The following is a 17,761-nucleotide window of genomic DNA, read 5'->3' as shown; positions in this document are numbered from 1 at the left end:
GGGAAGGAGGATCTCCTGTGGCGTTCTGGGCTGCATCTTGGTGGGTGCAGGTGGGCTATTGCATGCTCACCAATCGTAGTGCTTGTTAGTAGTAGTCCCGCCTAGTACGTGCTTTATAATATTTAAGAACCCGCCTACGTCAGGCAGTAGATGTAGCAGCCTGGAGCTATAATGTACTGCAGGTCCTATGCTGTAAGTGCTTCAATAAAATGATGCGTTGTATCTTAGCGTGTGCTTAAGTACTTTGTTGCATGGTGTCAGAAGTGGGATCCAGGACGGAAAACACTGCTGCGTTACCAATCAGTGCAGCGACATCTTCTGTGGTTCGCATAGGGTAGTGAGGGCGCTCGATAGCAGTATTAAGATCTCTGGGATTAATGCAGATGCAGATCTCCTGTTTGTTTTTCTTAGTTGCGACGACCATGGTGGAAACCCAATCAGACGGGTCAGTTACTTCGGCAATAAGGGCGTGCAGCGTAGGTTTACTAGGTTAATTCCCGGAATGGCGGGACTCTCATATGTTGAAAGACTGGAGCGACTAGGCTTGTATACACTGGCATTTAGAAGGATGAGAGGAGATCTTATCGAAACGTATAAGATTATTAAGGGGTTGGACACGTTAGAGGCAGGAAACATGTTCCCAATGTTGGGGGAGTCCAGAACAAGGGGCCACTGTTTAAGAATAAGGGGTAGGCCATTTAGAACTGAGATGAGGAAAAACCTTTTCAGTCAGAGAGTTGTGAATCTGTGGAATTCTCTGCCTCAGAAGGCAGTGGAGGCCAATTCTCTGAATGCATTCAAGAGAGAGCTAGATAGAGCTCTTAAGGATAGCGGAGTCAGGGGGTATGGGGAGAAGGCTGGAACCGGGTACTGATTGAGAATGATCAGCCATGATCACATTGAATGGCGGTGCTGGCTTGAAGGGCTGAATGGCCTCCTCCTGCACCTATTGTCTATTGTCTATAACACCCATTGAGACCATACGTTTGAGTTCATTGTGTATTCTGTTGTGTGTGCTTCAATAAAATGATGCGTTGTATCTTAGCATGTAGTACATGTTACAGTGGGACCAGTCTGTTGCTGAAGGTGCTCCTCAGATTGACCAGTGTGTCATGGAGGGGGTGAGCTGTGTTGGCCAAGAAGCTCCGCAGTTTGAGGAGCATCCTCCCCTCCAAGACGACCTCCCCACGGATCCAACTCCGCCTCCAGGACGGAGCCGGCATTCCTGATGAGTTTGTTGATCCTGTTGGAGTCCACGGCCTTCGCCCTGCTGCCCCGGCACACGGCAGCGAAGGAGATGGCGCTGGCTACCACCGATTGGTAGAACATCTGCAGCATCTCACTGCAGACGTTGAAGGAGCGGAGACTTGTCAAAAGGTACAGCCGGCTCTGTCCCTACTTGTACAGGGCCTCAGCGTTCCCGGACCAGTCCAGTTTACTATCCAGGTACACTCCAAGGCACTTGTACTCCCTGGTAAACTTCATATCCGCACCATTGATGGAGATAGGGCACAGGGGTGTTCCTCTCCTCCACTAATGACTATCGCAAGGTTTAAGAAACAATTAGACAGGTACATGGATAGGACAGGTTTATAGGGATATGGGCCAAACGCAGGCGAGTGGGACTGGTGTAGATGGGACGTGTTGGTCAGTGTGGGCATGTTGGGCCGAAGGGCCCGTTTCCACACTCTATCACTCTATGACTCTAGTTTAGTTTAGTTTATTGTCACGTGTGCGAAGGTACAGTAAAAACCTTTAGTTGCGTGCTAACCAGTCAGCAGAAAGACAACACATGATTGGAGTCGAGCCGTCCACAGCGTGCAGATACATGATAAAGGTGAATAACGGTTAGTGCAAGATAAAGTCCAGGAAAGTCTGATTAAAGATAGTCCGAGGGTTTCCAATGAGGTCGGCAGTAGCTCAGGACTGCTCTCGTATGAGGAGGTAGATTTCCGTCAAAACTACTCTGAGCCTGTGATAGGCAGGGATTATTTATTTTGCGAGGGTGACTCATAAACAAACAGGAAAGACCAGTTCAGTTTAGTTTATTGTCACGTGCACCAAGGTACAGTGGGAAAAAAAGCCTTTGTTGCGTGCGAACCAGTCAGCGGAAAGACAATACGTGATATGCCACAGTTTAAGAATAAGGGGTAGGCCATTTAGAACTGAGATGAGGAAAAACTTTTTCAGTCAGAGAGTTGTGAATCTGTGGAATTCTCTGCCTCAGAAGGCAGTGGAGGCAAATTCTCTGAATGCATTCAAGAGAGAGCTGGATAGAGCTCTTAAGTATAGCGGAGTCAGGGAGTATGGGGAGAAGGCAGGAACGGGGTACTGATTGAGAATGATCAGCCATGATCACATTGAATGGCGGTGCTGGCTCGAAGAGCCGAATGGCCTCCTCCTGCACCCATTTTCTACTGTCTATTGTCTATTATCATGGTTAGGCCATTTAGGACTGAGATGAGGAAACCCTTTCAGCCATGGAGTTGTGAATCCGTGGAATTCTCTGCCACAGAAGGCAGTGCAGACCAATTACCTAGATGTTTTCAAGAGAGAGTTAAGCCCCTGTCCCAGATAGGCGATTATTTAGACGACTACAGGCGACTAGGCTGTTGCCACCCGGTCGCCGGGGTGTCGCCTGTAAGGTCGTGAGTCGTCTCCAAAGAGTCATAGCGTTTTTCTGGTCGCCGCTGGATTTTGAAATTTTCGGCGACTGTTGGTTTGACGCCAATGATCGCAGCTTGACATCTCCTGACGTGGGCGCTGCCGTAGGTTGTCGCCGTAGGTTGTCGCCAGGTGACGTAGGTTGTCGCCGGTGCAGCCTTCGGTGAATTCCATTGGCAACTACCGACGTCAAAACCGGAGGCCAAAATGACGTGAATTGTCTTCAGTTGTCTTCAGTTGTTGCCGACGCGGTCGTAGCTTGTCGTAGCTTGTCACGGGTGGACGTAGGTTGACTTCGGTTGTCGTAGGTTGTTGCATACGTGGTCGTAGGTTGGCGTAGGGGCAGTCATTGGTGGACGTCCAAAGTCGCGACCATTGGGTCGCCGGTTGTCGGCAGCTTGCCGTAGCTTGACGTCGTCTAGGTGGTAGGTTGTTGTAGCTTGTCGTAGACATTGTCATAGAGGGAGTCCAATCGCCTGTTTTTCGCCGACCTGCTTCGACCATGACAGTCGCCGGCAGTCGCCTAAAAAATCGCCTAATTGGGACATGCCCTTTAGATTTAGCTCTTAGGGCTAAAGGAATCAAGGGATATGGGGAAAAAGCAGGAACGGGGTACTGATTTTAGATGATCAACCATGATCATATTGAATGGCGGTGCTGGTCCAAATGGCCTACTCCTGCACCTATGTTTCTATGTTCTATGTTTCTATCTCAATCGAGCAACTTTACAGTGTACAGATACATGATTCCAAAGACCCAATCTCATTATATGTGAAGAATTTAGTTGTGAAGTATCTGATCGCTTAATGTTTTGAAAATTTATCCGGTGCTGTGTAGGTAAATCCAATTTGTTTTCAGCAATGGACAAGTCCAATGTCAAATGGGTTATGGTCCCTCACAATAAAATACAGTTTGAGTCAGCAAAAGTGGGAAGTAAAATTATAGACAATAGACAATAGGTGCAGGAGGAGGCCATTCGGCCCCTCGAGACAGCACCGCCATTCAATGTGATCATGGCTGATCATTCTCAATCAGTACCCCGTTCCTGCCTTCTCCCCATACCCCCTGACTCCGCTATCCTTAAGAGCTCTATCCAGCTCTCTCTTGAATGCATGCATTGATGCGGCATGGGGTAGCGCAGCGGTAGAGTTGCTGCCATAATAGCCCCATGGACCCAGGTTCGATCCTGACTACGGGTGCTGTCTGTACGGAGTTTGTACGTTCTCCCCCCGTGACCCGCGTGGGTTTTCTCCGTGATCTCCGGTTTCCTCCCACGCTCCAAAGATAGAAAGGTTTGTAGGCTAATTGGCTTTGTGGAGGGTAGTGTTAGTGCGTGGGGATCGCTGGTCGGTGCGGACACGGTGGGCCCTGTTTCCACGCCACCTCTCTAAACTAAACTAAACTAAACCAGAGAATCCTTGCACCAGCCCGACTGGCAGCAAGTATGGAGAGCAACATATAACTAACGTTGTGGGTCAACGATTTTTCCTCAGAACTGGAATAAGCTGGAGATTTAGTTTGTAAACAACGACAACACAATCAAAGAAGAGAGGAAGGCAAGAATCCAACTAGAAACAGACATTATTTTTCCTACATTCTTTGGGACAAATCTAAAAGGGGTTGCAATTCGTACTCAAAAATATTTGGCTAAAATAATACTCAAAAGTCTGGCATAACAAATTCCACAGCAGTAACTGTTCATCAGTTCATCAGTGACAGCAGCAGAATTAGGCCATTCAGCCCATCGAGTCTACTCCGTCGTTCAATCAAGGCTGATCTATCTCCTCCTCCTAACCCCATTGAGTGGCTCCCCTCAGGACTCCGGCTTGGCTGCCCAGGCTTAGGACGCAGAGGAGAAGGGCAACCTTTAGTATAAGAAAATAACTGCAGATGCTGGTACAAATCGATTTATTCACAAAATGCTGGAGTAACTCAGCAGGTCAGCCAGCAGCTGCTCGGGAGAGAAGGAATGGGTGACGTTTCGGGTCGAGACCCTTCTTCAGACTGATGTCAGGGGGGCGGGACAAAGGAAGGATATAAAGGAAGGGTCCTTCCTTTGTCCCGCCCCCCTGACATCAGTCTGAAGAAGGGTCTCGGCCCGAAACGTCACCCATTCCTTCTCTCCCGAGATGCTGCCTGACCTGCTGAGTTACTCCAGCATTTTGTGAATAGAAGGGCAACCTTTGTCCCTAAGGCTGTTCAGCTCCTCAACTCCCAACCACCCCTGTCCCGCTGCACACCCTGCTAATCCCCCTCCATTCCCCCCCCCCCCCAATAGTTTTTGTCCCACTCTATGCGCCTCTGTAAATTGCCCCACGGGGACATATAAAGTGTTTTGAACTTGAACTTGAACTTGATTCTCCCGCCTTCTCCCCATAACTGACACCCGTACTAATCATGAATCTATCAATCTCTGTCTTAAAAATATCCAATGACTTGGCCTCCACAGCCGTCTGTGGCAAAGAATTCCACAGATTCACCACTCTTTGACTAAAGAAAATCCTCCTCATCTCCTTCCCAAAGGAACATTCTTCAGGGGTAGGTCAGGGTGGAATCAAGGGTAGGCCGCTTAGGACTGAGATGAGGAAAAACTTTATCACCCAGAGAGTTGTGAGTCAGTGGAATTCTCTGCCACAGAAGGCCAATTCACTGGATGTTTTCAAGAGAGAGTTAGATATAGCTCTTAGAGCTAATGGAATCAAGGGATATGGGGAGAAAGCAGGAACGTGGTACTGATTCTGGATGATCAGTCGTGATCATATTGAATGGCGGTGCTGGCTCGAAGGCTACTTCTGCCCCTATTTTCTATGTTTCTGTATTTCTATGGCCTCTCCTCCTGGACTCTCCCACTAGTGGAAACATCCTCTCCATACCACTCTATACAGGCCTTCTGTCCTCCTTGATGCCTGCCCTGTTCTCACTGTAAGACTTCTTCATGTCATCTTCTGTCCAAGGGAGTTGCCTAAGGCCTCCACCATCCTCAAACAGCGCACCAGTCTGAAGAAGGGTGACGTTACCTATCCATGTCCTCCAGAGATACTGCCTGACCCGCTGAGTTACTCTGGTGCTTTGTGTTCTACATAAGCTTGCAGCATCTGCAGTTCTCTCCATCTCCAGCACAGCTTCCAATTTGACCCAGTGATGCAAATCCCATGCAATCTGCCAAGTTAGTTCATCCACCAGGATGATGGCCATCACCAAGGCCCAGTTGAGTTGGATGTTCAATTCCCACTGCCTTCTAGTAGGCCGACACTTCATATCAGTCTGAATCAGGGTGTCGACCCGAAACGTCACCCATTCCAGAGATGGTGCCTGACCCACTGAGTTACTCCAGTATTTTGTGTCTACTTTCATATAATGTCATTCTAGATACCGGAAAGATACCGGAAGGGATTAAAAGTACCATTAGCAAATTTGCAGATGGTACAAAGCTGGGTGGTAGTGTGAACTGTGAGGAAGATGCTATGAGGTTGCAGGGTGACTTGGACAGGTTGTGTGAGTGGGCGGATGCATGGCAGATGCAATTTAATGTGGATAAGTGTGAGGTTATCCACTTTGGTGGTAAGAATAGGAAGGGAGAGTATTATCTGAATGGTGTCAAGTTAGGAACAGGGGACGTACAACGAGATCTGGGTGTCCTAGTGCATCAGTCACTGAAAGGAAGCATGCAGGTACAACAGGCAGTGAAGAAAGCCAATGGAATGTTGGCCTTCATAACAAGAGGAGTTGAGTATAGGAGCAAAGAGGTCTTTCTGCAGTTGTACAGGGCCCTAGTGAGACCGCACCTGGAGTACTGTGTGCAGTTTTGGTCTCCAAACTTGAAGAAGGATATTTTTGCTATTGAGGGCGTGCAGCGTAGGTTTACTAGGTTAATTCCCGGAATGGCGGGACTGTCATATGTTGAAAGACTGGAGCGACTAGGCTTGTATACACTGGAATTCAGAAGGATGAGAGGAGATCTTATCGAAACGTATAAGATTATTAGGGGTTGGACACGTTAGAGGCAGGAAACATGTTCCCAATGTTGGGGGAGTCCAGAACAAGGGGCCACAGTTTAAGAAAAAGGGGTAGGCCATTTAGAACTGAGATGAGGTAAAACTTTTTCAGTCAGAGAGTTGTGAATCTGTGGAATTCTCTGCCTCAGAAGGCAGTGGAGGCCAATTCTCTGAATGCATTCAAGAGAGAGCTGGATAGAGCTCTTAAGGATAGCGGAGACAGGGGGTATGGGGAGAAGGCAGGAATGGGGTACTGATTGAGAATGATCAGCCATGATCAACCATTTACTTTATTGCTAAATGGCCAACTGGCAAAATCAAGTAGTTGGTGATTCTGTAAACTGGCAGAAGGTTACTTGATGCAGTCTGCTGATGTTACCCGTCCCTTATTCTTTCCCAAACTGATCAGACCACCAGGTGATACTTGCCTGCTTCCATGGGAAATAGCTAAGCATCCAGCAATTCCCTGAAGTGCAGGAGGCTGAGGGGGTGATCAACATCACGAGGGGAATAAGTAGGGTGCAGGCACAAAATCTTTCACCCAGAGTACAGTGGCTGCCTCACAGCGCCAGAGACCCGGGTTCGATCCCAACCACGGGTGCTGTCTGCACGGAGTTTGTACGTTCTCCCCGTGACCTGCGTGGGTTTTCTCCGGGTGCTCCGGTTTCCTCCCACACTCCAAACGCGTACAGGTTTGTAGGTCACTCGGCTTCAGTTGTCCCTGGTGTGTGGGAAAGTGCTAGTGTACGGGGTGATCGCTGGTCGGTGGGCTGGAGGGCCGGTCTCCATGCTGTACTTGTACAGTCTGAAGTCTAAATCAGGAGAATCAAGAGAACCAGGGGATATCGGTTTGAGGCGTAAAAGGGGAAGATTTAATGGGAAGCTGAGAGGTAACATTTTCACGCAGAAGATTGTATTGCTATTGAATGCAGCACTGGCTACCCACACTCTGAATTGCTGCTGCAGGTGCTGGATTTTGTATCATGTTTCAATGGAAAATGTAACTCCAGGATTATGATCAGGTATAGGTGTCAGAGTTTATGGGGAGAATGCAGGAGAATTGGGTTAGGAGGGATAGATCAGCCATGACTGAATGGCAGAGTAGACTTGATGGGCCGAATGGCCTAATTCTACTCCTATCACTTATGACCTTATGATGGTGGGCCATGTGACTCAGTTCTGATTAACATCCTTCGATGAAGGCTTCGTTAAGTTCAGTTCAGTTTATTGTCACGTGTACCGAGGTACAGTGAAAAGCTTTTGTTACGTGCTGTCCCGACAGCAGAAAGACAACACATGATTATAATCGATTCATTTATAGTGTATACATACATGATAAAGGAATATCGTTTAGTGCAAGGTAAAGCCAGCAAAGTCCGGTCAAGATTAGTCCGAGGGACATCAGAGGTAGATAGTAGTTCAGGACTGCTCTCTGGTTGTGGTAGGATGATTCAGTTGATAGAGTAAAATATAGGTGAAGGGGAAAAGATTTAATAGGAATTTGAGGGGGAACTTTTTCACTCAAAGGGTAGTGGGTGTATGGAACAAGCTGCCGGATGAGGTAGTTGAGGCTGGGACTATCCCAACATTTAAGAAACAGTTAGACAGGTACATGGATAGGACAGGTTTGGAGGGATATGGACCAAACGCAGGCAGGTGGGACAAGTGTAGCTGGGACATGTTGGCCGGTGTGGATAGGGGTTGCCAACTATCTCACTCCCAAATAAGGGACAAGGTGACGTCACTGCCCCGCGCCCCACGTGACCTCACCCAGCTAGTGGCCACGTGCTCCCACTCCACCAATGGCGGCCGTCCGCACCGGCAGGTGGTTTGCCACGCAACCGCCTGGGCCTCCAGACCTGCACTGTCCGGACCTACACTGTCCAGACCTACACTGTCCAGACCTACAGCGTCCGGACCTACAGCGTCCGGGCCTACAGTGCCCCCCAGGCCTAATACGGGACAAGGGCGGTCCCGTATGCGACAAACCAATTTAGCCCAAAATACGGAATGTCCCGGCTAATAAAGGAACAGTTGTCAACCCTAGGTGTGGACAAGTTGGCCCAAAGGGCATGTTTCCACACTGCATCACTCTATGACTCTGTGTCATCTACTGTAACTTCATTAAAAAAAAGACAGAAATGTCAAACTGTTGCTGACTACCCACTCAAGCACACACCCTGAAGCGACCTGAACAAAGAGCTATTCGGTTGCTTAATTCTGCAGTAGCATTCCTGTATAGGACAGTTTAAGTTCCCAGGACTTAGATTAACAATGTGAATAGTTGTTGTGATTGGATCGAGGGAACACGCAGTCTTCTCAGTGATTTATTGCCTTTTTTATGGCTCAGTGTAGTGTTTTAGTTTGATCTACTAATGGCTTGTATTTGTTATATTGTCTTAAAATTCCATTTAAGTGTTTAGTTTAGTTTAGTTTAGAGATACAGCGCGGAAACAGGCCCTTCGGCCCACCGAGTCCGCGCCGACCAGCGATCCCCGCACACTTACATTATCCTACACACACTAGGGACAATTTACAATTTTTACCAAAGCCAATTAACCTACTAACCTGCTACGTCTTTGGAGTGCGGGAGGAAACCGGAGCACCCGGAGAAAACCCACGCAGGTCACAGGCAGAACGTACAAACTCCATACAGACAGCACCCGTAGTTAGGATAGAACCTTGGTCTCTGGCGCTGTAAGGTAGCAATCTACCGCTGTGCCATTGATGCCTTAGTATGATGATTTAATTTGCGAAGAAACTGATTTATACCTATTCAAGCAAAATCAAATTCATTAAATTGTACACTCAGTCATTTAAAGCGATGGACATAATTAACTAATCTAACCATTTCACCTCTTTGAAGGGTGGCACGGTGGTACAGCGGTAGAGCTACTGACTTACAGCGCCAGACACCCGGGTTCGATCCCGACTACGGGCGCCGTCTGTGCGGAGTTTGTACGTTCCCCCCATGACCTGCGTGGGTTTTCTCCGAGATCTTTGGTTTCCTCCCACACTCCAAAGACGTACATGTTTGCAGGCCAATTGGTTTGGTGTAGATGTATAGAACTGTGAATATTGTCCCTAGTGTGTGTAGGATAGTGTTAATGTGCGGGGCATCGCCAATCAGCACAGACTCGGTGGGCCGAAGGGCCTCTTTCCGCTCTATATCTCTAATCTAAATGTGCTTGTATAAAACAAAGCACTCGATTAACATTTACAGGGAGCATAGTGAATAAACCTTCTGTGCTGAAGCGGGTTAATCTACAATAACACCTAAGGAAAATGGAAAAATTATGAAGTTCTTCATTCAAAAAATTCTGGGGAAATGGAGCTATTAATAAAAATATAATTTTTGATGGTTATATTGGTGGCAAAGCCAGCGACCCAGGTTGGGTCCCGACTATAGGTGCCGTCTGTACGGAGTTTGTACGTTCTCCCCTTGACCTGCGTGGGTTTTCTCCGAGATCTTCAGTTTCCTCCCACACTCTTAAGACGTGCAGGTTTGTAGGTTAATTGGCTTGGTATAAATGTAAATTGTCCCTAGTTTGTGTTGGATAGTGTTAATGTGCGTGGATCGCTGGTCGGTGCGGACTCGGTGGGCCGAAGGGCCTGTTTCCGCGCTGTATCTCTAAACTAAGCTAAAATGTCTCAGAATGCTGAGGTAGGTAAAGCGGGATATTTGGCATGGTTCCAGTCCATATTTCGTTCATATTTGCTGAAGGTTACCCGTGCTTAATCAATGAAGATTTCTTCGCTGAGTCTCAATAAGGAGGCAGCGAAATTCAATACAGACTGATCAACCCTGAGAGGAAACTCTAGCGAGTGAGAAATGCATCTGGGGAAAGCAAAAGCACTTTATCACCACTTTGTGGGAAAAACTGGGGAAAAAAGAAGAGATTTGTAACCGATAATTTAAACTGCATGTGAACTCCGTAGAGAATACATGGAGACTGACTGTTGGCTCTGCAAATTGAAAAAAGATGTCAAGCTGTGTTTCAATGTGTGCATTCACCACCGGTTTCATTACATATTCCACACTTTCCTGCAACTTTAAAACACTTAAGAGATCTTTCACTGCGAGCAATTTTCTTCCACTGCTCCACAATGGCAGGGGGTGTTGCCATGGTGACTGGGAGCAGCAGTATGTGTTTGATGTTCTTCATCAAACCACCACCTAGTTTACCAGCCAGTCCAGAATCGCTTCCAGCTTCCACCTCCTCCTCCCCCTCCTCCCCCTCCTCCCCCTCCCCCTGCACTTATGTGTGAATATTAATTAATATTTCACGTGCTTTATTAACAGGTTCGTTCGTGTAAAGGAAGAGGGAGAGGTCGCGCGGAAAATCTTTGGAGAGAAGGAATGGGTGACGTTTCGGGTCAAGGCCCTTCTTCAGAGCCCAAAACATCACCCATTCCTTCGCTCCACAGATGCTGCCCGTCCCGCTTGGTTACTCGAGCATTTTGTGTCTATCTTCATTGTACAACCATCATCAGTTCCTTCCTACACAGAAAATCTTTGTAAGCTGGATCCGTTAAGTGATCGGAGCAGAATTAGGCCATTCGGCCCATCGAGTCTAGTCCGCCATTCCATCATGGCTGATCTATCTCTCCCCCTCAACCCCATTCTCCTGCCTTCTCCCCGTAACCACGAAACTAATCGAGGATCTATCAATTATCCCTGCAGTGGTGAAAGTTAGATGGGAAAAAATCAAAAAGAAGCTGCAGAAACCGGAAATCTGGAATTAAAAAGCACAACATTAAAATGTTGGAAACCACTGACCACTGCTGCCTCACAGCGCCAGAGACCCGAGTCTGATCCTGAGTCCAGCAGCTGTCTGCGTGGAGTTTGCAAGTCCTCCCTGCGGCCACACTGGGTTTCCTCTTTTTTGTTCCTTAACAAGAATCTTTTGTTCAATTAAAAACAAATGTAGAGTAATAAACAAAATCAAGACTGCCATTGGCAGTTTACAAACAACAAGCAAACAGTTATCAGATTAAAATGGTGTCAACTTTATCTACAATACAATCGACCCCCCCCGACCCCCATCCCCCCAACCCGTACCCCCCCCCCCCCCTCCCATCCCCACAGTCTGGGTTTCCTCCGGGTGCTCCGGTTTCCTCCCCTATCATAGCAACATAGAAAATAGGTGCAGGACGAGGCCATTTGGCCCTTCGAGCCAGCACCGCCATTCATTGTGATCATGGCTGATCATCCACAATCAGTAACCCGTGCCTGCCTTCTCCCCATATCCCTTGATTCCACTAGCCCCTCGAGATCTATCTAACTCCTGCACGAGGATAGCAAATTCAATGCTAGCATTTATTTCAAGAGGCCTTGTATAGAAAAACAAGCTCAGGCTCCATTGGTCAGGCCAATATTGGAATATTGTGAGCGATTTTATGCACCATATCTGGCGAAGGATGTGCTGGCTCTGGAGAGGGTCCAGAGGAGGTTTACAAGAATGATCCCAGGAACGAGTAGGTTAACCTATGATCAGCGTTTGTCGGCACTGGGCCTGTACTCGCTGGAGTTTAGAAGGATGAGGGGAACCTCATTGAAACGTACTGAATAGTGAAAGGCTTGGATAGAGTGGATGTGGAGAGGATGTTTCCACTAGTGGGAGAGTCTAGGACCAGCACAGTCTAGGGTCCTTCCGCTGCTGGACATAGGGGGGCAGGGTGTGGTGGAGAGAGACGCCCCTCCAAATAAGGGATACTGGGTAAATGTATGTAAATGTCTAAATGAATGCCTGTATCGAATGTAACCTCCGGAAATGTCGGATGGGCTTGTTTAAAAATATGTTTTGTGAATGATATTTATTATTTGAATAATTATTATATATTATTTATTATTTATTATTTATATTTATTATTTATATAAGATAATTAGGGGATTGGACACATTAGAGGCAGGAAACATGTTCCCAATGTTGGGGGAGTCCAGAACAAGGGGCCACAGTTTAAGAATAAGGGGTAGGCCATTTAGAACGGAGATGAGGAAGAACTTTTTCAGTCAGAGAGTGGTGAAGGTGTGGAATTCTCTGCCTCAGAAGGCAGTGGAGGCCAGTTCGTTGGATGCTTTCAAGAGAGAGCTGGATAGAGCTCTTAAGGATAGCGGAGTGAGGGGGTATGGGGAGAAGGCAGGAACGGGGTACTGATTGAGAGTGATCAGCCATGATCGCATTGAATGGCGGTGCTGGCTCGAAGGGCTGAATGGCCTACTCCTGCACCTATTGTCTATTGTCTATTGTCTATAAAGTATTTTTTGATATAAATTTTTTTTTAAAAGGGAGAGTCTAGGACCAGAGGTCACAGCCTCAGAATTAAAGGACGTTCTTTTAGGAAGGGGATGAGGAGAAATCTCTGGTGGTGAATCTGTGGAATTCTTTGCCACAGAGGGCCGTGGACTCCAAGTCTGTAGATATATTTAAGGTAGAGATAGATAGATTCTTGATTTGTACGGGTGTCAGGGGTTATGGGGAGAAGGCAGGAGAATGGGGCTAGGAGGGAGAGATAGATCAGCCATGATTGGATGGCGGAATAGACTTGATGGGTTGAATGGCCTAATTCTACTCCTATCACTTATGATATTTTTGATCCCCAAAACGTGCGGGTTTGTAGGTTAATTGCCCACCAGTGTGTCAGTCAGTGATGAGGAAGTGGGATGAAACAGAACAACTGTGAAAGGGTGACCACTGATCAGTGTGGACTCAGTGGACCAAAGAGCCTGTTTACATGTTGTTCCTTCCTATCTTTCAATCAATCAGTCAGGTAGAGCCATAGAGTCATAGAGTGATACAGATTGGAAACAGGCCCAACTTGCCCACCCCGGCCAATATGTCCCAGCTCTACTAGCTCCGCCTGCCGGCGTTTGGTTCATGTCCCATCCAAACCTGTCCTATCCTTGTACCTGTCCAACTGTTTCTTAAACGTTGGGATAGTCCCGGCCTCAACTACCTCCTCTGGCAGCTCGTTCCATACACCCACCACCCTTTGTGTGAAAATGTTACCCCTCAGACTCCCATTAAATCTTTTCCCCTTCATCATGCAGGAAATATGTTCTCGATGTTGGGGGGGTCCAGAACCAAAGGTCACAGTTTAAGAATAAGGGGTAGGCCGTTTGGGAGTGAAATGAGGAAAAACTTTTTAACCTAGAGAGTTGTGAATCTGTGGAATTCTCTGCCACAGAAGGCAGTGGAGGCCAATTCACTGGATGTTTTCAATAGAGAGTTAGATTTAGCTCTTACGGCTATAGACAATAGACAATAGACAATAGCTGCAGGAGGAGGCCATTCGGCCCTTCGAGCCAGCACCGCCATTCAATGTGATCATGGCTGATCATTCTCAATCAGTACTCCGTTCCTGCCTTCTCCCCATACCCCGTGACTCCGCTATCCTTAAGAACTCTATCTAGCTCTCTCTTGAATGCATTCAGAGAATTGGCCTCCACTGCCTTCTGAGGCAGAGAATTCCACAGATTCACAACTCTCTGACTGAAAAAGTTTTTCCTCATCTCAGTTCGAAATGGCCTACCCCTTATTCTTAAACTGTGGCACCTTGTTCTGGACTCCCCCAACATTGGGAACATGTTTCCTGCCTCTAACGTGTCCAACCCCGTAATAATCTTACACGTTTCGATAAGATCTCCTCTCATCCTTCTAAATTCCAGTGAACACAAGCCTAGTCGCTCCAGTCTTTCAACATATGACAGTCCCGCCATTCCGGGAATTAACCTAGTAAACCTACGCTGCACGCCCTCCATAGCAAGATGGCTAATGGAATCCAGGGATATGGGGAAAAATCAGGAGCGGGGATACTGATTCGGGATGATCAGCCATGATCACATTGAATGGCGGTGCTGGCTGGAAGGGCCGAATGGCCTCCTCCTGCACTTATTTTCTAGGGTTCTAAGTTTCTTTGTGTCATCCGCAAAGCGGTTCTGTGTTCCGTGTTGAGCAGTGGGGATCCAACGAGCAGCAGAGCTTGGCACAGCGGTATGTTGATGGCGCTACCAAGGTGATGTTCCTCTCATCCCTGAGGCAGTGCAAGGCACAACGATGTTCTTGTAATCCCAGGCAATCTGCTGCTGCTGCTGCTGTTGCTGCTGCTGCAGCACTGGAACCTATTGAGACTCTCCTGAACTTCAACATTGCCTGGTGAATCATTTCGGTCATGTTTTTTGTTCTCGTCCGTCGAGTCACGGGGACTTCATCGACGTTCGCGTCGGTCACTTTGACCGAGAGGGAGCCACCCTCTGTGAACCTCGTGTCCTGCGGGCACTCGTTGCCTCGTCCACGCTCCCCAGATGTTTGCGCTGGCATCATCAGCACATCTGTAGAGTTGACAACCGGTTCAAATGCCTTGCAGCCCTTTACGAGCGGCATCTGATGGAAGTGGGACTGCCAATCCACCAAACGAACGTTTGCTTCACCATTTTCCAAATCAATTGTTCGTCTGCTTCTGAGTTTAAAATTATCATGTGTTCATAGTCGATTGTAGCAGGTTTGTATACACTGGAATTTAGAAGGATGTGAGGAGATCTTATCGAAACGTTTAAGATTATTAAGGGGTTGGACACGTTAGAGGCAGGAAACATGTTCCCAATGTTGGGGGGAGTCCAGAACAAGGGGCCACAGTTTAAGAATAAGGGGTAGGCCATTTAGAACTGAGATGAGGAAAAACTTTTCCAGTCAGAGAGTTGTAAATCTGTGGAATTCTCTGCCTCAGAAGGCAGTGGAGGCCAATTCTCTGAATGCATTCAAGAGAGAGCTAGATAGAGCTCTTAAGGATAGCGGAGTCAGGGGGTATGGGGAGAAGGCAGGAACGGGGTACTGATTGAGAATGATCAGCCATGATCACATTGAATAGCTCGAAGGGCCATTGCCTCCTCCTGCACCTATTGTCTATTGTCTGTTGTCTATTGATTAGGCCATTCGGCCCATCAAGTCTACACCATTCTATCTTTAACCACCTAACCCCATTCTCCTGCCTCCTGCCCATAACCCCTGACAACCGTACTAATCAAGAATCTGTCATACTCTGCCTTCAAAATATCCACTGACTTGGCCTCCACGACTGACTGTGGCAATGAATTCCACAGATTCACCACCTTCTGACTAAAGAAATTCCTCCCCATCTCCTTCCTGTAGAAACGTCCTTTTATTCTGAGGCAATGGTCTCTGGTCCTAGACTCTCCCACTAGAGGGAAACATCCTCTCCACATCCACTCTATCCAGGCCTTTCACAATGAGATGTTTCAATGAGGTCCCCCTTCACCCTTCTGATCTCCAGCGAGTACAGGCCCGGGGCCCTTCAAACGCTCATCATAGGTTTACCCACTCATTCCTGGGATCATTTTCGTCAACGTCCTCTGGACTCTCTCCAGAGCCAGCACATCCTCCCTCAGGTATGGTGCCCAAAACTGCTCACAATGTGGTTTGACCAGCGCCCTATAGAGCCTCAGCATTACATCCCTGTTTGCGTATTCATGTCCTCTCAAAATAAATCCTTGCATTTAATTAGTTTAGTTTATTTAGTTTAGAGATACAATAGACAATAGGCAATAGACAATAGACAATAGGTGCAGGAGGAGGCCATTCGGCCCTTCGAGCCAGCACCGCCATTCAATGTGATCATGGCTGATCATTCTCAATCAGTACCCCGTTCCTGCCTTCTCCCCATACCCCCTGACTCCGCTATCCTCAAGAGCTCTATCTAGCTCTCTCTTGAAAGCAACCAGAGAATTGGCCTCCACTGCCTTCTGAGGCAGAGAATTCCACAGATTCACAACTCTCTGACTGAAAAAGTTTTTCCTCATCTCCGTTCTAAATGGCCTACCCCTTATTCTTAAACTGTGGCCCCTTTGTTCTGGACTCCCCCAACATTGGGAACATGTTTCCTGCCTCTAAGGTGTCCAACCCCTTAATAATCTCATACGTTTCGATAAGATCCCCTCTCATCCTTCTAAATTCCAGTGTATACAAGCCTAGTCGCTCCAGTCTTTCAACATATGGCAGTCCCGCCATTCCGGGAATTAACCTAGTAAACCTACGCTGCACGCCCTCAATACAACACGGAAACAGGCTCTTCGGCCCACCGGGTCAGCACCGACCAGCGATCCCCGCACATTAACACTTTCCAACGCACACTTTGGACAATTTACATTTATACCAAACCAATTAACCTACAAACCCATACACTTTGGAGTGCGGGAGGAAACCGGAGATCACGCAGTCACGGGGAGAACTGCGTACAAACTCCGTACACACAGCACCCGTAGTCGGGAATAGAAACTCGGGTCCCTGGCGCTGCAAGCGTTGCATGGCAGCAACTCTACCGCTGCGGCACCCTGTTTAGTTGTATTTAATTTAGTTTAGTGAGAGGATTGGATCGGGTGGACGCACAGAGTCTCTGGCCCAGAGTGGGGGAATTGAGAACCAGAGGACATTGGTTTAGACAATAGACAATAGACAATAGACAATAGGTGCAGGAGGAGGCCATTCGGCCCTTCGAGCCAGCACCGCCATTCAATGTGATCATGGCTGATCATCCTCAATCAGTACCCTGTTCCTGCCTTCTCCCCATACCCCCTGACTCCACTATCCTTAAGAGCTCTATCTAGCTCTCTCTTGAATGCATTCAGAGAATTGGCCTCCACTGCCTTCTGAGGCAGAGAATTCCACAGATTCACAACTCTCTGACTGAAAAAGTTTTTCCTCATCTCCGTTCTAAATGGCCGACCCCTTATTCTTCAACTGTGGCCCCTGGTTCTGGACTCCCCCAACATTGGGAACATGTTTCCTGCATCTAACGTGTCCAACCCCTTAATAATCTTATACGTTTCGATAAGATCTCCTCTCATCCTTCTAAATTCCAGTGTATAAGGTTTAAGGAGATGGGGGGGGGGGGGGGGTGGGGGAAAGTTTTAATAGGAATCTGAGGGGTAACGTTATCAGGCAAAGGGTGGTGGGCGTACGCTGTGTTGCGGTGCTAATTGTTTAGGTGCTGTCAAGTCAAGTCAAGTTTATTTGTCACATACACATACACGATGTGTAGTGAAATGAAAGTGGCAATGCCTGCGGATTGTGCACAAAAAAGAATTA

Source organism: Rhinoraja longicauda, chromosome 2, assembly GCF_053455715.1.
Source record: "Rhinoraja longicauda isolate Sanriku21f chromosome 2, sRhiLon1.1, whole genome shotgun sequence".
NCBI classification, from domain to species: domain Eukaryota; kingdom Metazoa; phylum Chordata; class Chondrichthyes; order Rajiformes; family Arhynchobatidae; genus Rhinoraja; species Rhinoraja longicauda.
Note: the sequence above shows the minus strand (reverse complement) of the source record.